General features: G+C 45.5%; 1 long non-coding RNA gene across 1 annotated transcript in view; it reads left to right on the forward strand.

The window, feature by feature from the left end:
- The window catches only part of LOC103540704 (uncharacterized), a 284275-nt gene that overhangs the window by 251481 nt on the left and 16042 nt on the right, over positions 1 to 16752 (forward strand). Inside the window, exons 6-8 of the long non-coding RNA XR_011535919.1 lie at positions 1224 to 1370; positions 5346 to 5395; positions 8477 to 8650. This is a non-coding gene — a long non-coding RNA (uncharacterized lncRNA). The remainder of the gene's footprint in view (positions 1 to 1223; positions 1371 to 5345; positions 5396 to 8476; positions 8651 to 16752) is intronic.

Here is a 16752-nt window from a genome sequence, read left to right on the forward strand (position 1 = left end):
AGAACCCTTTCCCCCTCTGATCCCTTCTGCTTTCTGCTCTTCATTCCCTCTGACTCCCCCATCCCCCCACCAGCCTGGAGCCTCAACATTTTGGTCTCTAAATGGGTTTCATGTGAAGATGAAAGGAGTGAGGCTTAGCCCGATGTGTAGCTTATAAAAGTGCTTAATAAGCTTAGCTATGATCACAATCATTGTAGATAACACAAAAGCAGGGCTGCTTTTTCTCATGGACATTGTTCTTTCCCACATCATTGGTCATCTAAATTACAAGACTGTATCTTTTTTCAATAGACCTTTTTTTCTTTTTGAGGAAGATCAGCCCTGAGCTAGCATCTGCCACCAATTCTCCTCTTTTTGCTAAGGAAGACTGGCCCTGAGCTGACATCCGTGCCCATCTTCCTCTACTTTATATGTGGGATGCCTGCCACAGCATGGCTTGACAAGCAGTGCCATGTCCGCACCCAGGATCTGAACCGGTGAACCCTGGGCCGCCAAAGCAGAACATGTGAACTTAACTGCTGCGCCAGTGGGTCGGTCCCATCAATAGACTTATTTTTAATGGCAAAGATGAAAAGCAAGCAATCCACCCTATTCTTTGTGCTGACTCAGCTATTCCAGCGGAGAAGTTTTCTCCTCTGTGGCCCGGACATTCTCCAACCTCCTCCTAGGGCTGGCACAGGTCTCAGGGCTGTGGGCAAGTGAGCGCCAGACTCCCTTAGGGACCACTTCCTTAGGCACAGGAGGCACTAGGGCCATGAGACTTTTAGGGGCTCATAAAACATCTTAATTTATTTTATTTTGATTTTAGATCAAAGAAAATATTTTAACGTAGTACACTATTAATGTAAATTAATACACATTAATGTGAATTAATGTATTCATCTTTATACCAACACAATCATAAAATATAATTGTTCTTTATTTTTTCGTTGAGGAAGGGCCCACAAAGGCAAAAGTGCCCAGGGTCCGTGGAAGTCATTATGCCGCCCTGGGCCCCCATCAGTAAGAGTGTCTCATGTGGATAGATGCTCCACCCTCTCCCAAAGTGCTTTCCCACTTGTCATCTCATTTCTGATTCTGATTGCTACCACCAAGTCCCAAAGGTAGCCAGAATGGTGACTATTTCTCCATCCACACAAACAGGCCAAGGTTTGGAAAGAAGAAGGGACTTGTCTGATGTCACCCAGTCCTGAACTTTTTGCTGTCCCTTATTGCCATTTCAGGGTGCTTTCCTGCCAGGGAGACCTCAGGTGAAGGAGCTCCTGCTCCTGAAAGGGAAGCCCCCTCAAACTGCCTCCAAGCCTCACTTGACATCTTCCACAGCTACCCCCTGGCCACCGGGAAGTGAGCCGCAGGTCTGAACAGCGCAGGTAAATATTAACCACATTATAATTCTGGTCAGAACCGTGGTTGACAAAAGCTGTGAAGCTGTGGTCGAGGGGTTCTAATCAGTGCTCTAGGAATGCCCTGGCTCAGTCAGGGTTCTCCAGAGAAGCAGAACTAATAGGAGATTAAATAGACAGAGATGGATAGATAGATGGGTGGACGCATGGATGGATGGATGGATGGATGGATGGACAGATGAATAGTCAGAAAAATAGATGAAAGAAAGAAAGAAACATAGATAGATAGATGGATAGATAGATAGGTGATAAAAAAGATAGATAGATGATAGGTAGACTGATTGATTTTAAGGAACTGGTTCACACAATTGTGGGGCCTTGCAAGTCCGAAATCTATAGGGCAGGCTGGCAGGCTGGAGACTCAGACAGGGGTTGGTGCTGCGGTGTGGAGGCAGAATTTCTTCTTCTCTAGGAAACTTCAGCATTTGCTCTGAAGGCCTTCAACAATTGGATGAGGCCCGCCCACATTTCTGAGCATTAGTAGTCTTCTTTACTTAAAGTCAACTGATTGCAGATATTTACCACAATTGCAAATACCTTTACAGCAATACTCAGATTAGTGTTTGATTGAATAACTGGGTACTAAAGTCTGGCCAAGGTGACACATACAACTGACCATCACATCTCCCATGCCATATTGGCTGAGATCAGGCCTTGCTGGCTTATTCGACCACTTGAAACCTCTGTAATTGCCCTCCTGCCTCTCCAACTAGGAAGGCCCAAGTCAGGTTCTCAGCTAGGAGGGACCTTGAACCCCAGAGCCCAGTGTCTAGCATTTTTCTGGGTCAAAGTGATGCTCTATCCCCAGGGGTCGTCATCCCAGCTCATTGCCCCTTGCTGCCAGCACCTGCCCTGTCATAGCAATCGTAAGCAATGACCAAAAGTGAGCACTGTCACTGACCTCCCTGGGGAGCCCTGGCTTCCTGGGCTCTGCAGTGCTAGGTGCTGTGGCAGTTAGGACCAGCCAGGAGGGTTCTGCTTTAGGGTCTTGAGCTCCTCCCTCCTAGGTGGAGAGAGAGCGAATGTCTTTGCCTTCCCATCAAGGGGGAAGCACAACCCCTCCAGGGGTCCCCATTCAGAGGAAGCCACTTTAGAGGTAGGCTGCCAGCATGGGCCTCTAAAACCCCCATGGTGTCCTGGAGCTTAGGGGCTACCTGGATACACTGGAAGCATCTAAAGTGTTCAAACTGCAACTCATGACACACACGTGGTTGTCCTAAAATCAAGTTAACAAGTCTCCACCATCATATATTTGGAAACATGAAACAGAATAAAAAGGAGATAGTAGAAAATATCTAAGTGCATTGTCTTAGTCCATTTTGGCTGTTATAACAAAAATACTGTAGATTGGGTGGCTCAAACAGCAAGCATTTATGTCTCACAGTTCTTAAAGCTAGGACGTCCAAGATCAAGACACCAACAGATTTGGTGTCTGGTAAGATTCATAGATTGCCACGTTCTAGCTGTGTCCTCCATGGTGGAAAGGTCCAGGGAGCTCTGTGGGATCTCTTTTGTAAGAGCACTACTCCCACTCGTGGGGACCTCACCCTCATGACCTAATCACCTCCCAAAGGCCACACCTCCTAATACCATCACGTTGGGGGTTAGAATTTCAACACATGAATTTGGGGAGGGGGCACAAATGTTCACTCTATAGCATTCTGCCCCTAGCCTCCCAAAATTCATGTCTTTCTTACATGCAAAATACATTCGTTCCATCCAATAGCCCCAAAAGTCTTAACTCATTCCAGCACCAACTCTAAAGTCTAGTTCCAAAGTCTCATCTAAATCCCCTATGAGTGAGACTCAAAGCACGAGTCATCCTGAGGCAGTGTTCCTCTCCAGCTTCAAACCCATGAAACCAAGTAAGTTCTGTGCTTCCAAAATGCCAAGGTGGGACTGACATGGGGTAGACAGTCTCATTCCAGAAAAGAGAAATAGGAAAGCAAAAAGGGATATGTCGATGCAAAATAACCAATAACCATTCTATAGATAAGAGGGGTAAGGTAAGTTTTACTTGAGCCAGAGTGAGGATTATAACCCGGGGAGGCAGTTTCCACAAAGGAAGAAAGTGTTTGGGAGAAGCATGGTTTTCAGTTCAGTTTTATACCTTTTTAGAACAAAGAACATGCATTAAACATGCCCAGGATACATAGTCATCAAAGTTCCAAAGAGATATTCAATTGCAAGTTAGCAGGTCAACATGACCCTGATGTCTGGAAAGGGACTAATATGGACATTACTGATAGGGTGCTATCGATACTGGTTTAAGAGGGGAAGTCTGCATTCTTATCTTAAGAGGGTGCATTCTTTACTTTAATGGTTAAAGCAGATGTACAATGTATGTTTGATAGGCCATAAGTCAGGCTTCTTTAGTTCAAGCCGAATCCGTTTTCAACCACAATAGCTACCCCATATACCCCAATATGTAAAAATTTTGAGGCCGGCCCAGTGGTGCAGTGGTTAACTTCGCACGTTCCACTTCAGTGGCCCAGAGTTCGCCAGTTCGGATCCTGGGTGCAGACATGGCACCACTTGGCAAGCCATGCTGTGGCAGGCGTCCCACATATAAAATAGAGGAAGATGGACACAGATGTTAGCTCAGGGCCAGTCTTTCTCAGCAAAAAGACAAGGATTGGCAGATGTTAGCTCAGGGATAATCTTCCTCAAAAAAAAAAATCTCTTGTCAAGTAAATGGGTCCCAAGTAAGCCCCAAACCTAGCAGGGCAAACAACATTAACCTTTAAGGCTCCAGAATAATCATCTTTGGCTTGATGGTCTGCCTTTCAGGCCCACTGGGCTGGCAACAGCACCCCCACAGCTTGGCAGGATGGCCCACAGTAGCTCTCTGCCTGGGCCCTGCCCCCGTGGTGGCTCTCTGCTGGTGCTCTGAGGCTCTCCTGGTCTGGAGTCCCAAACTGGTGGCTCTACTTGGCCACTCTGTCCTTTGAAACCTAGGTGGAGGCAATCAAGCTTCCTGGCCCGTACACTCTGAGCCTGTGGTGGGAGTGGCAGCCCTGATGATCTCTGAATCACCTCCGGGGGCCTTCTCCCCTTCCTTTGAAGAATAGTCCATGTTTGCAGCAGAATAGCATCATGGTCCAGTCCTGTAGGTCTAAGAAGTCCAAATTCTTCCTTCGTTTTGTCCCATTTTCTCTGTTTCCTTTAGTCCCAGCTGGCAGTGTTTCTGTTGCTCTAATCCCATCTCTGTTGAGATACATAAGGCCTAGTTTACATCCATACTACTCTCCTTATCAAACTGTCCCTTGACCACACCCTTTGTGTTCTCATGTTTTGCAATATGAATAGGCTGAGGATTTTCCAAATCTTTGAGTTCTGCCTCCTTTTTGCATAACAATTTCATCTTTAAGTCATTTCTCTCTTCTCACATTTTATTATAAGCAGTCAGGAGGAGCCAAGCCACACCTTCAACGCTTTGCTTAGAAATTACTTCAGCTAAATATCTAATTTCGTCACTTGCAAGTTCCACTCTCCACAAAACACTAGAACATGAACACAATTCGGCCAACTTCTTTGCCACTTTATAATTAAGGATCACCTTTCCTCCAATTTCTAATAACATGTTCCTCATTTCCATCTGATACCTCATCAGAATGGCCATGTTTCTACCAATATTCTACTGAGGATTATTAGGTAGTCTCTAAGAAGACTGAGGCTTTCCTACAGCTCTCCTCTTTCCTCTCTGAGCTCTCCCCAGGATCACCTTTCAAGGCCCATTCATGGCAGTGTAGGCTTTTGCTAGCATGCACCCCAAACTCTTCTAGCCTCTAGCCATTACTAGTTCCAAAGCCACGTCCACAGTTTTAGGTATTTGTTACAGCACCTCCCCACTTCTCAGTACCAATTTCTTAGTCTATTTGGGCTGCTGTAACAGAATACCATAGACTGGGAGCTTAAACAACACACGTTTCTTTCTCGCAGTTCTGGAGACTGGAAATCCAAGATCACGGCGCCAGCAGATTCACTGTCAGGTGAGAGCCCGCTTCCTGGTTCACAGACAGCCATCTTCCTGCTGCGTCCTCGCGTGGTAGGAAGGGCTAGGAAAGCTCCCTGGGGTCTCTTTTATAAGGACACTAATCCCGTTCAGGAGGGCTCCACCCTCACGACCTGATGCCTCCCAAAGGCCTCACCTCTTAATACCATCACATTGGGGATTAGGTTTCAGCATATACATTTTAGAGGGACACAAATATTCAGTCTACAGCAGCATCTTATATAGTCATGGTGAGTATTGGTTCATGAAACTTTTGTTGCAGTTTATACTGATTTGTACGTGTACTTGCATTAGGTCTTGATGCAAGATATCTTTCTTATTATAAAAGTATTAGAAAGTCACCAGTATATCCAAACAAGCCATTGTGCAGATGGAGAAATTGAGGCCTAAATTAGGGACAGGATATGTTTAAGGTCTTGTAATGAAGAAGAACAAAGAAGGATTAGAATTCAACGCGTGGTCTCCTGACTTAAGCCCACCTGCTCCAGCTGGCTGCTGGGCTGCGGTTACAACACCGGCCCCACCCCGGGCTCCAGGACTTGACACTACAGGGAAGTGCAAGATCCCCTAACAATCTTCAGCACATCTTGAAGAAGCAAAGAGAAAAGCTGTCTTTCCTGCGGGTTGGGCTTTTCAGAGGGCATTCAAGTATACAATCCGGCATTGGTGATCATTTTACAATGTGTACATCTCTCAAGACATCAGCCTTAAATGCAAAGTGATTTTGCTCCTTGGGGGATGCTGTCTTTTGATATGTTTCTGTCTGCCCACCATCCACTCTCCTGGCTTCTAACCTCTTTCTTTTGGGATGTCTCCGCACCAGTCAGGGTTCCTTTCGAGAAGCAGCGTGGTCAAGGTAACATAGAATGAGAGGGTTATCGTAGGGATGGGACCCACTGCCCTGTTGGGGCTGGTAGTGGGGTCTCTGATCAGGTATTGAGCCTGAAGTCACCCAGACCAATAGTCAGTGGGGAAATGAGACGTGGACAAGAGCAAGAACAAACTGGCACCCCATCGATCTCTGACTGCCTCCCACCTCGATACCATGGGTGACCTGCAAGGGAAGCTGGCGCCCCTCACCAAGAACTGTGCGCATACTTGACAGGCTGGAGGAGAAGATTTGGCAGGAGTAGGTGCAGCTGCAGGGCCAGGGGCTGCCCCATGTCAGCAAGAGGAGACAGCAGGTCAGGGGCACTGGGTGCACCCACAGCACTGGCTTCTACTTCACTTCTGTCTTCCAAAAACCATCCAATTCTTACGTGGCTCCCACTAACCCTGAACCATACAGGGAAGGGAATTCCAGGCATTGACACTCCAGTTTCATTCAACTGGCACAGAACAAAGCCGCCGTTTTTAGCCATTTTTAGCGCTCTGAATAAATATAGTGCCTAAGTGAAGAAGCAGCAGGGACTGGAAATCTAGAAAACCCCAACATCCTGAGATTGACTGAGTGTTCTTCTTTACAGGGCCTGAGTGGGGGCGGCATGGTGGCTTTGCACCTCAACATGTCCTCCTTACAGACTTCCCGTCACCCTGTAACCTGCAGATTCAGAGCCTCACCTGCCTGCGGATACAGGATCCCAAGAACATTAACAAGCCAGAGGACTTAGGTGCCCGCCTCACCGCCTGTTATGGACTCAATGTCTGTGTCCCCCTCAGAACCACATGTGGAAGTTCTAGCCCCCAAAGTGATGGTGTTCGGAGGTGGGGCCTTTGGGAGGTGATTAGGTTAGATGAGGTCGTGAGAGCTGAACCTTCATGATGGGCTTGGTGCCCTTATAAGAAAAGGAGGGGACCAGAGCTCTCTCTCTCTGTCTCTCCACCATGTGAGGACACAGCAAGAAGGCAGCTGTCTGCAAGCCAGGAAGAGGCTCTCCCCAGGAATTGAATCTGCCGACAGTTTCATCTTGGACTTGCCGGCTCTAGAACTGTGAGAAATGCTTATCGTTTCAGCCACCCAGTCAGTGATATTTTGTTACAGCAGCCCAAATTGACTAATACAGCCCTCGAGTGTCTCTGGGAATCCCCAAAGGAGTTCTTATTAGTGCTCACAAGCACGTCTCTCCACTTATCACCTTGTAGAGTCTGCCACATTCTTCCTCTCCAGAATCCATTCCCTTTTGTTATCATCTGCTGCCCAGGAAGACCTTTACAGAAACCACACTGCTACCAGGCCAAATGGTCTGGCCTTGACACTGCCCAAATTGACACAGCAGAGTGGGGTTCTAGCGGGCAAAGGGGTAACAGCCTCCACTCTATATCTCGGGCACATTTTGTTGTCTGAGCTCTGAGAAGCAAGATGCACTGGGCCCAGAGGTCGCAGGTCTCTCAAGAGAACCATAAATCACGCTGCTTTCGACGGAGTGCTTGCTCCTGGGATTAAGTTCCAGCCACCTAACTCCTCCACCGTCTTTCACCACCTGGCAATCCAGGCCTGCAGAATGCTGCCATGCTCTGCCCCTGCGTGGTTAGGGAGCTCTGTGGACTGTTTGCAAGTCCTCAAGCTGAGCCCCTCAGCAATTACCTTGCAGTTTGTGAGTTAATCTACCCAGTTATACCCCTTTCCTGATCTCAACCCCTAGCAGGTAAAATGTTTCCCTGACCCTCACTCAAAAGGAAGGTGGTCCAGATTTCCTCCCAGTGTCCTTCTCTCAGTTGGGATCAAGATTCATCGCAGGCTCTCAGGAGGGACACCCTGCTCCCAACACTGTTCATCCTTTACCAGTTTAGAGAACGTAGAAGTTCCAGCTAGGTCTTTATGTCCCAACTGCAGGCCTGGCTGTTCTTATAACCTTCTGAAACTTGCATTTAGAAAGAGAAAACTCTGCCAGAATAATGCAAACTGTGTGGAGTGGTGTACATGATTTGGCCAAATTTGAGCATTCCGTATATTGCGATATGGCAGATAGAGGTTGTCATAGCAAGATGAGTGCCTTGCAGCTTGGTGTGCAAATTAATCTTGTGAGGTAGTAGAGCCTCACGAGAGATGGTCAGCAGAGGGGCGGAGAGTGTTTCCTTGGAGCTCACAGAAATGATGATGCCTTTCTTTCCATAACAGACAAATACTTATCAACGCAGCCCATCTCTTGTGCCCTTTGCATCTCGTTCCACATTGCCATTGGCTGTGAAGGTCATCCCTTTTAAGTGGCACCTCACTTCAGATGGGAGAAACATCTGTTCCAGAATAGAACATCGGTGGGTGCCCGGCCAGCAGCACTCACTTACACAGAAGGTAGGGATCTGAGTTCAAGTCCCCACTCTACATTTTTTCATGCTGTGTGGTCATGGGGGAGGCTGGGCAGGGAAGTCAGCCTTCCAGGCTGCAATTAGACAGCGATGTGGAGTGAGGAATTTGGCTGCTGAGAATGTGAGTGTCATGAAGGCCTTGCAGGAAGTCAAGGACCCTTTAGGGACTACAGGAGGCTGCCCCTTCATCAGCCAGCTCCTGCTATATGGAACACTTATGCAGGGATGTGTGTGTGTGTGTGTGTGTGTTCAGACAGGACCTACCTCTTAGAGGCTCTGGGCTTACAGCAATTCCCAAGGTGGCTGCCGCCTCTACCTGAAGAATGCTAGTCTCAGGCAGCATCCTGCATGGCCTCAGAAGGAGTGGGGATTCCTGAGGGATCCTTGCCTGAGTGGGTCCTGACTACACAGCTAAGGGTGCTCCTGGGGCCTGGTTTCTGTCCAAGGGATTTCTATAATCATATCAGGGATTACCCTCCCAGGGGTCTCCGGTGAGGAACAACCCTAAGAAGCCCCTTTGGGGCTGGCTTCCCACTCACTGTCTTCTCCACATTACTGTGGTCAGTTGTCATTGATGTGTCCCCTAGTGAAGCCTTTGTTGGGTGGCTCCAGTCATTAGGTGTCAGCATCATCTAGCAATTTCCTTGAGCTGCCAGAGGAGAATTGTCCAAGACTGGCAGCTCAAATTGTAGCCCAGTAGAATGATTTGGTGGTCAAGGGGTGCCCTGAGGTCAAAATGAGGGTTCCACCAAGGCCTTCCTGCCTCTCTGGTCTAGACCAGGAGTTCTTCTCAGAGTTCTATCCCTCGTGCTAACATTGCCCAGCCTTCATCAAAACAATTTAAAAATAAAAAGGTAGAAAAAATAATTTTAAATAGTAAAGTAAGCTAGAAGATAACATTCTAAAAGGAAAGTAAATTGACTGGCAAAAAGTAAACAGTGCTGATAACAAAAGCAAAGACCCACAAACAACACTCCCACATGGGGCCCAAAGAGGTAGGTGACCACGGGTTGCGGACAGCAATTTTCCTGTGGCCAGCCGGGGCCAAGCTGTATTCCCAGCAGGGTCCCCAGAGGTACCGTCCAAGGCTTGGGGGCTATGTATGCCACCCAAGCTGCAAATGGCAGCCCCTGAAGCGCAGCACTTGGAAGTGGATGACACAGTGGCTCTGGAACCAGCAGTCCTAGTTTTCATGCCCTGCCTGCTTTGCCCTCTTTCCAGACAGCTCCTCTAAAGCAGATCAAGGGCAGCACTTCTTCAGAGAGTCCTTCTAATTCCATCAACTAAACCTTCCTGGAGTGTCTGCTCTAAGATATGCCCCATACTAGGGCCTGGAGCTCCGTTTGGCCCCACTGCTCACAGAACTCTCGGTCTAATGGGGATACTTTTTTCCCCCAGTTTTATTGAAGTATAATTGACCAATAAAATTGTAATATATTTAAAGTGTACAATATGAGGATTTGATGTACATATGCATTGTGAAAGGATTCCCACAATTTAGTTAATTAACACATCCATTACCTTTTTTTTGATAAAAACACTTAATTTCTACTCCCCTAGCAAATTTCAATTATATAATATAGTGTTATCAACTATAGTCTTCATGTTATACATTAGATCCTCAGACTTCATTCATCTTATAACTAAAAGTTTGTACCCTTTGACCAACCTCTCCCTATTTTCCCCACCCCTCCTCCCAGCCCCTGGCAACCACCGAGATTACTTTTTTTTTCTTTTTTAGATTCCGCATATAAGTTATACTATGCGGTATTTGTCTTTGTCTGGTTTATTTTACTTAGCCTAACGCCCTCTAGGTTCATCCATTTCCTTCTTTTTTAAGGCTGAATCATATGCCATTAGGTAGGTAGATAGATAGACAGATTAGATAGATAGATAGGGAGAAAGAAAGATGATAGATGGATCCATCGCACATCCTCTTTATCCATCCATCTGTCAGCGGACACTTAGATTGTTTCCATACCTTGGGTACTGTGAATCAGGCTGCAATGAACATAGAAGCACAGATATCTCTTCAAGATCCTGATTTCATTTTTTTTTGGATATATACCCAAAACTGGGACTGCCAAATCAAATGGTAGGTCTATTTTTAACTTTTTGAGGAACCTCCATACTGTTTTCCAGAGTGGCTGCACCAATTTACATCTCCACCAACAGTGCGCAAGAGTCCCCTTTTCTCCACATCCTCGAGGACACATTATCTCTTGTCTTTTTTATAACAGACATTTTAACAGGTGTGAAGTGATATCTCATTGTGGTTTTTATTTGCATTTCCCTGATGATTAGTGATGTTGAACATCTTTTCATATACTTGTTGGCCATTTGTACGTCTTCTTTGGAAAAATGTCTATTCAGGTCCTTTGCCCATTTTTTAAGTTATTTGGTTTTTTTACTATTGAGTTGTGTGAGTTCCTTGCATATTTTGGATAGTAACGCCTTATTGGATATGTGGTTTGCAAATATTTTCTCCCATTTCATAGGTTGCCTTTGCATTTTGTTGATGGTTTTCTTTGCTATGTAGAAGCTTTTTAGTTTAATGTAGACCCACTTGTTTATTTTTGCTTTTGTTGCTTTTGCTTTTGGTGTCAAATCCAAAAGAACATTGCCAAGGCCAACGTCGAGGAGGTTACCCCCTATGTTATCTTCTAGATGTTTTATGGTTTCAGGTCTTATGTTCAAGTCTTTAATCCATTTTGAGATGATTTTTGTGTATGATGTAAGATAGGGATCCAGTTTCATTCCTTTTCATTTGGATATCCAGTTTTCCTAACACCATTTATTGAAGAGACTATCCTCTCCCTTAATGGGGACAACTTTAACTGTTTAAAACGATCCGTAAGGAGCCTTCACATAGATGGCTTTAATTAAGCCTTTTTTGTTGTGTAATATAGCATACAAAGGAAAGCGCTTAAGACATAAATGTACAGCTTAACAAGTTGTCAACACTTGTGTAGCCATCACCCAGATCAAGACATAAAACATTGCCAGCTCCCCAGAAGCCCCCCGCGTGCCCTTCTCGTCACAACACGAACCTCATTCACATCCCAGACTTTTGTGGTCATCACTCCCTTGCTGCTCTTTATACTTTGCCACCTAAGGGCGCATCCCGCAACACCATGGATTATTTTTGCCTATTTTGAGGTTTATATAAATAGAATAATACCATACGTATTCTTTTTTAATTCATATTTTAAAACTTTTTATTTTGAAATAATTATAGGTTCACAGTTGCAAAAACAGTATAGGGAGGTCCCATGCACCCTTCACCTAGGTTCACCCAATAGTACCGTCTTGCATAACTATAGTATAATATCACAACCAGAACATTCGCATTGGTACATCCACTGACTCTATTCAGATTTCACTATGCATTTGTGTGTATGGGTGTGTAAACTTCTATGCTTCATGCATATTCTTTTTTACGTGACCTCTTTCACTTAATATTGTGCTTTTGCAATTCCTCCATATTCATTTTCATAGTATACTTTTTGTATGAATGACCATATTCTCTTTACCCATTCTACGGCAATGGACAGCTGGGTGGTTCCAGGGTTTGGATATTGTGAGCATCATTGTCCATGTTTCCTGATGCACATGTGTATTCATTTCCCTAGTGTATATAACTAGAAGTGGAATTGCTGGGTCATTAGGTGTGGCTATCTTCAACTTTATTAGATAATACAAACTTTTCCAAAGTGCTCGTCCATTTTACACTCCCCCTAGAGAGTTCCAGGGGTCCACATCCTCACCAACGCTTGTTAATTTTTGCCATTCTGGTGGATAAGTAGTGGATCTCATTGTGATTTTCATCTGCATTTCCCTCATTTCTAGGAAATCAAGCACCATTTCACACATTTATTAACCATTTGTATTTCCTGGTTGTAAATTACCTGTCAGTTCTTTTGCCAATTTTTCTATTAGGTCATCTGTCTTTTTCCTAATAACTTGTAGGACTTTAAAAAATATATTCTGGATATAAGCCCTTTGTCTGTTTTATGTGTTCCAGATACCTTTTCCTAATCTGTGGCTTGCTTTTTCACTCTCTTCATACTATCTTCTGAAAAATATGAATTCTTCATTTTAATGTAGACCAGCTTGTCCATCTTTTCCTGATGCCCAGTGTCTCTCATGCCATGTTTAAGAAATTTTTCTCTACCCTTAGGTCATGTAGATAGTCTTCTTTATGATCTTCTGAAAGCTTTATATTTTGACCTTTCACATTTAAGTCCTTAATCTACCTAGACTTGATTTTTGTGTGTCATGTGAAGTAGGAGTCCTCTTTCATTTTCTATCCTTATGGGTACCCTACTGTTCCTGCAATTGATTGAGAAGACTATTCCCTTCCCACTCCTGTGCAATGTCTCCCATGTCATAAATCAGACTTTATATATGCATGGATCTATCTCTGGGCTCACTCTTCTATTCCATCAGTCTGTTGGTCCATCCTTATACCAAAACCACAGCAGGCAGATGTCTCTCAACAGCTATTGATCCAGGCTGTGCTCCTTAGAGATTAGAAGACTAAAAGTTAGGTATAGCCAGATTGGTAAGGATCTTGAAAATCATTTGGAAAAGCCTGGACTTGACCTGGGGAGCAAAGGGGTTCCCCACCATGTCAGAGAGCAGAAGAGAGAGATTCTGAATGAGCATCTTAGGAAGAAAACCTGTGAGTCAAATCACATCTCAGCACGGGAGCATGGAGCTGAGGGAAGAATGGGGGTGTTACTGGAGTGGTTCAAGGCTGAGATCACAGGGGCCCGGATGAAGGACGTGGCAATGGAAACAGAAAGGAAGTGATGTGTCCAGGAGACATTTAGAAAAGAAAGTTGAAATCATGGCACTTTGTCATGAGTCAGTGGAAGAGGGAGGAAGTTGGAGACTGAAAAATGATGCCAAGCTTTCCAGGCCGGAAACTGAGAGATGATTCTGGTTTGATGAAAGAGGCCCATAAAGTAGTTGGGGGAGTGTGTTTTCCACCACTCAGTCCTGAAAGTTCAATTCGTGTTCCGGAGAATCAATCAGAGTGGTCCTGACTGCACACAGATCCTCCCAGCCAGGCCGCTGAGCAGTGACACGTCACCCGTGGTTTTGGACTTTGGGGAGTTGAAGCAGGACTTTGAGCCATATTAGAGCCCCCTTGGGCATTGTTGATTGGATCTGCTTTGCCGTCTGAACCCAGTTTGATCATCAGGACATCCTAAAGCACACAATTTGACAAGTTAGCAACTGCCTTTCCAATGGCAAAGGTCACCCAGATTAAAACAGCAGCAGCAACAAAAATAGCAATCAAAACTAAAGGAAAAACGAACTTAAAAACCCAAACAGCTAGCCCTGGGCTAATTCACGGAACACTATGAAACATATCTAAAAGGTGCAATGAATACTTGTAAATATTCTTTTTCTTGTTGGCCTCCTGTGTTTAAATGCGTGTAGCAACCTTCCTCTCAATCTCCTACCCCTGCTGATACACGCCAAAGCATTCAGGTCTAATATTATTGCTGAAAAGCCAAAAGCATATTTACAGAGACTGAATGTGGATAAGGAACAGATAAATCAAGTCTCTTGAGAAAATAAAGTCCCATAGCAGATTATGTTGTGAAAGGACTAAAATAGGGTTTGCAACTCAATTACACCACCAATTGGACTTTTAAAAAGAAGTCATTCACATTTTAGGTCATAAAATCATTCCCTTAATCCCTTAAACATCAAATAAAATTGAGATTTAAGATAAGATTCACTTGGTTAAAAGTGATATGAAAATTTTCCGCAAATAATTAAAAGGGATTTGACAACATAATAACTGGCTAATTCCAGCACATATTTAATAAAGAATGGGTTAGGGGAGGGGTTGGTGTTTAAGTGGGGTCTTTTTTGGGGTTTTTTGGGTTTTTGGCTCTATGAAAATACAAAAGCCTCTCATTCTGAGTACTACTGATGTTTGCAGAAGAAATCAATGGTGCTGTGAAAGCATGTCCTGGGCATGAGGTGCTGCGTCAGGAAGGCGAGGCCCCGGGAGACATCTTCCTCTGAAAGACAGCCAGAGTCCCCAGTCAAATGACGCTAAGATGTGGCCCGGGCATGAAGCTGATAGCTTGAATTTCTGTAGCAGCTCTCATTTGTTCTGTGGTGGGAGAGTCAATGCTGACTTTTCTCCTGGGTCTCAGAAATCCCATGCACAAGCCACCCACCTTCAGATGTAGAAAACTTGTTTCAGAAAAGCCAAAACCCGCAAGTGTTCTAGGGCTAGATGCCCATCCCTCTCGTTCATTCACTCATTCGTTCATCCCTCCACTCAGCCGCTCACTCCTTCATCTGTTCACTCACACGCACACTCAATCATTCACTCACCCATTCACCCACTTATCTGTTCGTTCACTCACTGATCCATTCATCCACTCATTCATCCACTCAGTCATTCACGTACTCACTCATTTCACACACATTTCTTGAGTGTTTGCTGTGTGCATGCTGAGGAGGCTGCAGCGCAGACCAGGTCTTGGCCCCTTCTCCCAGGAGCTCACGTTGTAGTGAGAGACAAAAGTACAAAGTAACCAAACCACAGGGCAGAGGAAAATGAGGACAACTGCAGTAAGAAGATGCAGGGAGTGCAGAAGGGGAAGTTAATTCCGCCTCTAAAATTCTACATCGTTTGCTTGTCTCATTTATTGCCCCGCTTCCCCACTAGAATGTCAGCTCGGTGAGTGCAGACGTTTGCATCTGTCTTGTTCACTGCTGTATCCTCTGTGCCTAGAACAGTACCTGGCACATGGTAGATGCCCATTAAAATATCTGTTGAATAAATGAATGAATCGTGAGAGAAGGAGGGAGAAACTTGATGAAGCTCTCTTTGGAAACACTTCACAGAGGCAAGAATCCTGGCCATGGGCCTTACCAAAGGAGAATGGTCTTGGTGGACAGCCAGAACTGAATAGCCCCTTGGTCTGAGGGGGCAGCTGGTGGAGTGGGGGTGGGTGGGAAATTGCATGGTGTATTCAGGGAACAGAGTTGTCCAGCACAGAGGAATGTAGGACACCAAACAAGAATGGTGCCAGATCAGGTTGGGAGCAGATGACTGAGAGCAGTCAAAGCCAGGTGGAGGTGTTGTGTGTTCTCTTGCAAGTGTTGGGGTCTCTAGAGAAAGAAATCTGACATCCGCTTACTGACAAGGCTGACTGCCTGCTGGATCCGAGGCTTGCACCCTGGGAGACTGCAGAAGAGCTCTGATTCCCTTTACCAAGGACCTAGTGAGCATCTGGGTCTGCGAGAAAAGACTAAAACAGTGGAAAGAACTAGTAGCAGAAGCTGTAGCAGGAAGGGCCCTGGCAAGGCGGGAGGTAAGGGGCAGGCCTCAAGCTGAGCCTCACAGCCTGGCTGTCAGCCTCATGATGGGGATGGGCCAGCTGGTCCCAAGGGTCCCTGCAGCCCTGACATTCTGAGATTCTAATTATAGAAGTGAAAGCTTCATTCCAGAGAGCTGGGGAAATCCTTGGGATCAATTTCACCTCCCGGGGCTGCTAGTTCAGCTGGCACTGAGGCAGTTAAAAAGGAATGGAATAGAAATCCGGAGAGCCTGCATCAGCCTAATTGTCTCTCAGCAGACTTGTTTGCTTCTAGATGTCAGCAGCTCTTTTAGGAATGCAGAACAGCAGCCTTTTCACAGGCAAGAGTTGGGGCTTGGTTCCTGATCTTTTCTTTTTGCGTTGTGAAGAGGACCTGTCTTATAGGCCAAGAAGAAATCAAAGACCAGCTTCCTTCCAAACTTTGCTTCCAAAAAAGCAAATAAGAAACGTCGGGCTGTAGTCCGAGGTACTACAGGGCAAGTCTGGCATAAACAAGTCTCAATTTTCACGGCAGTCCATCCCACAGGCAGCTGAGAGGGAAGCCCCCATTCCAGAAGGCTCAGCTGAGCTGCTCTTTCTGGGTCTGCGCAAGTGGGGCCCATGGGAGGCCAGTGGCATTGGGCATCATTCCTGGCACACAAGCTGTGCCAGCACAAAGAACCCAGCTTAGGGAAAAGGGCTATGACCAGTCAAACGACTGGTTACTAGAAAGTCACCAGAACTAGTCATG

Source organism: Equus przewalskii, chromosome X, assembly GCF_037783145.1.
Source record: "Equus przewalskii isolate Varuska chromosome X, EquPr2, whole genome shotgun sequence".
NCBI lineage: Eukaryota > Metazoa > Chordata > Mammalia > Perissodactyla > Equidae > Equus > Equus przewalskii.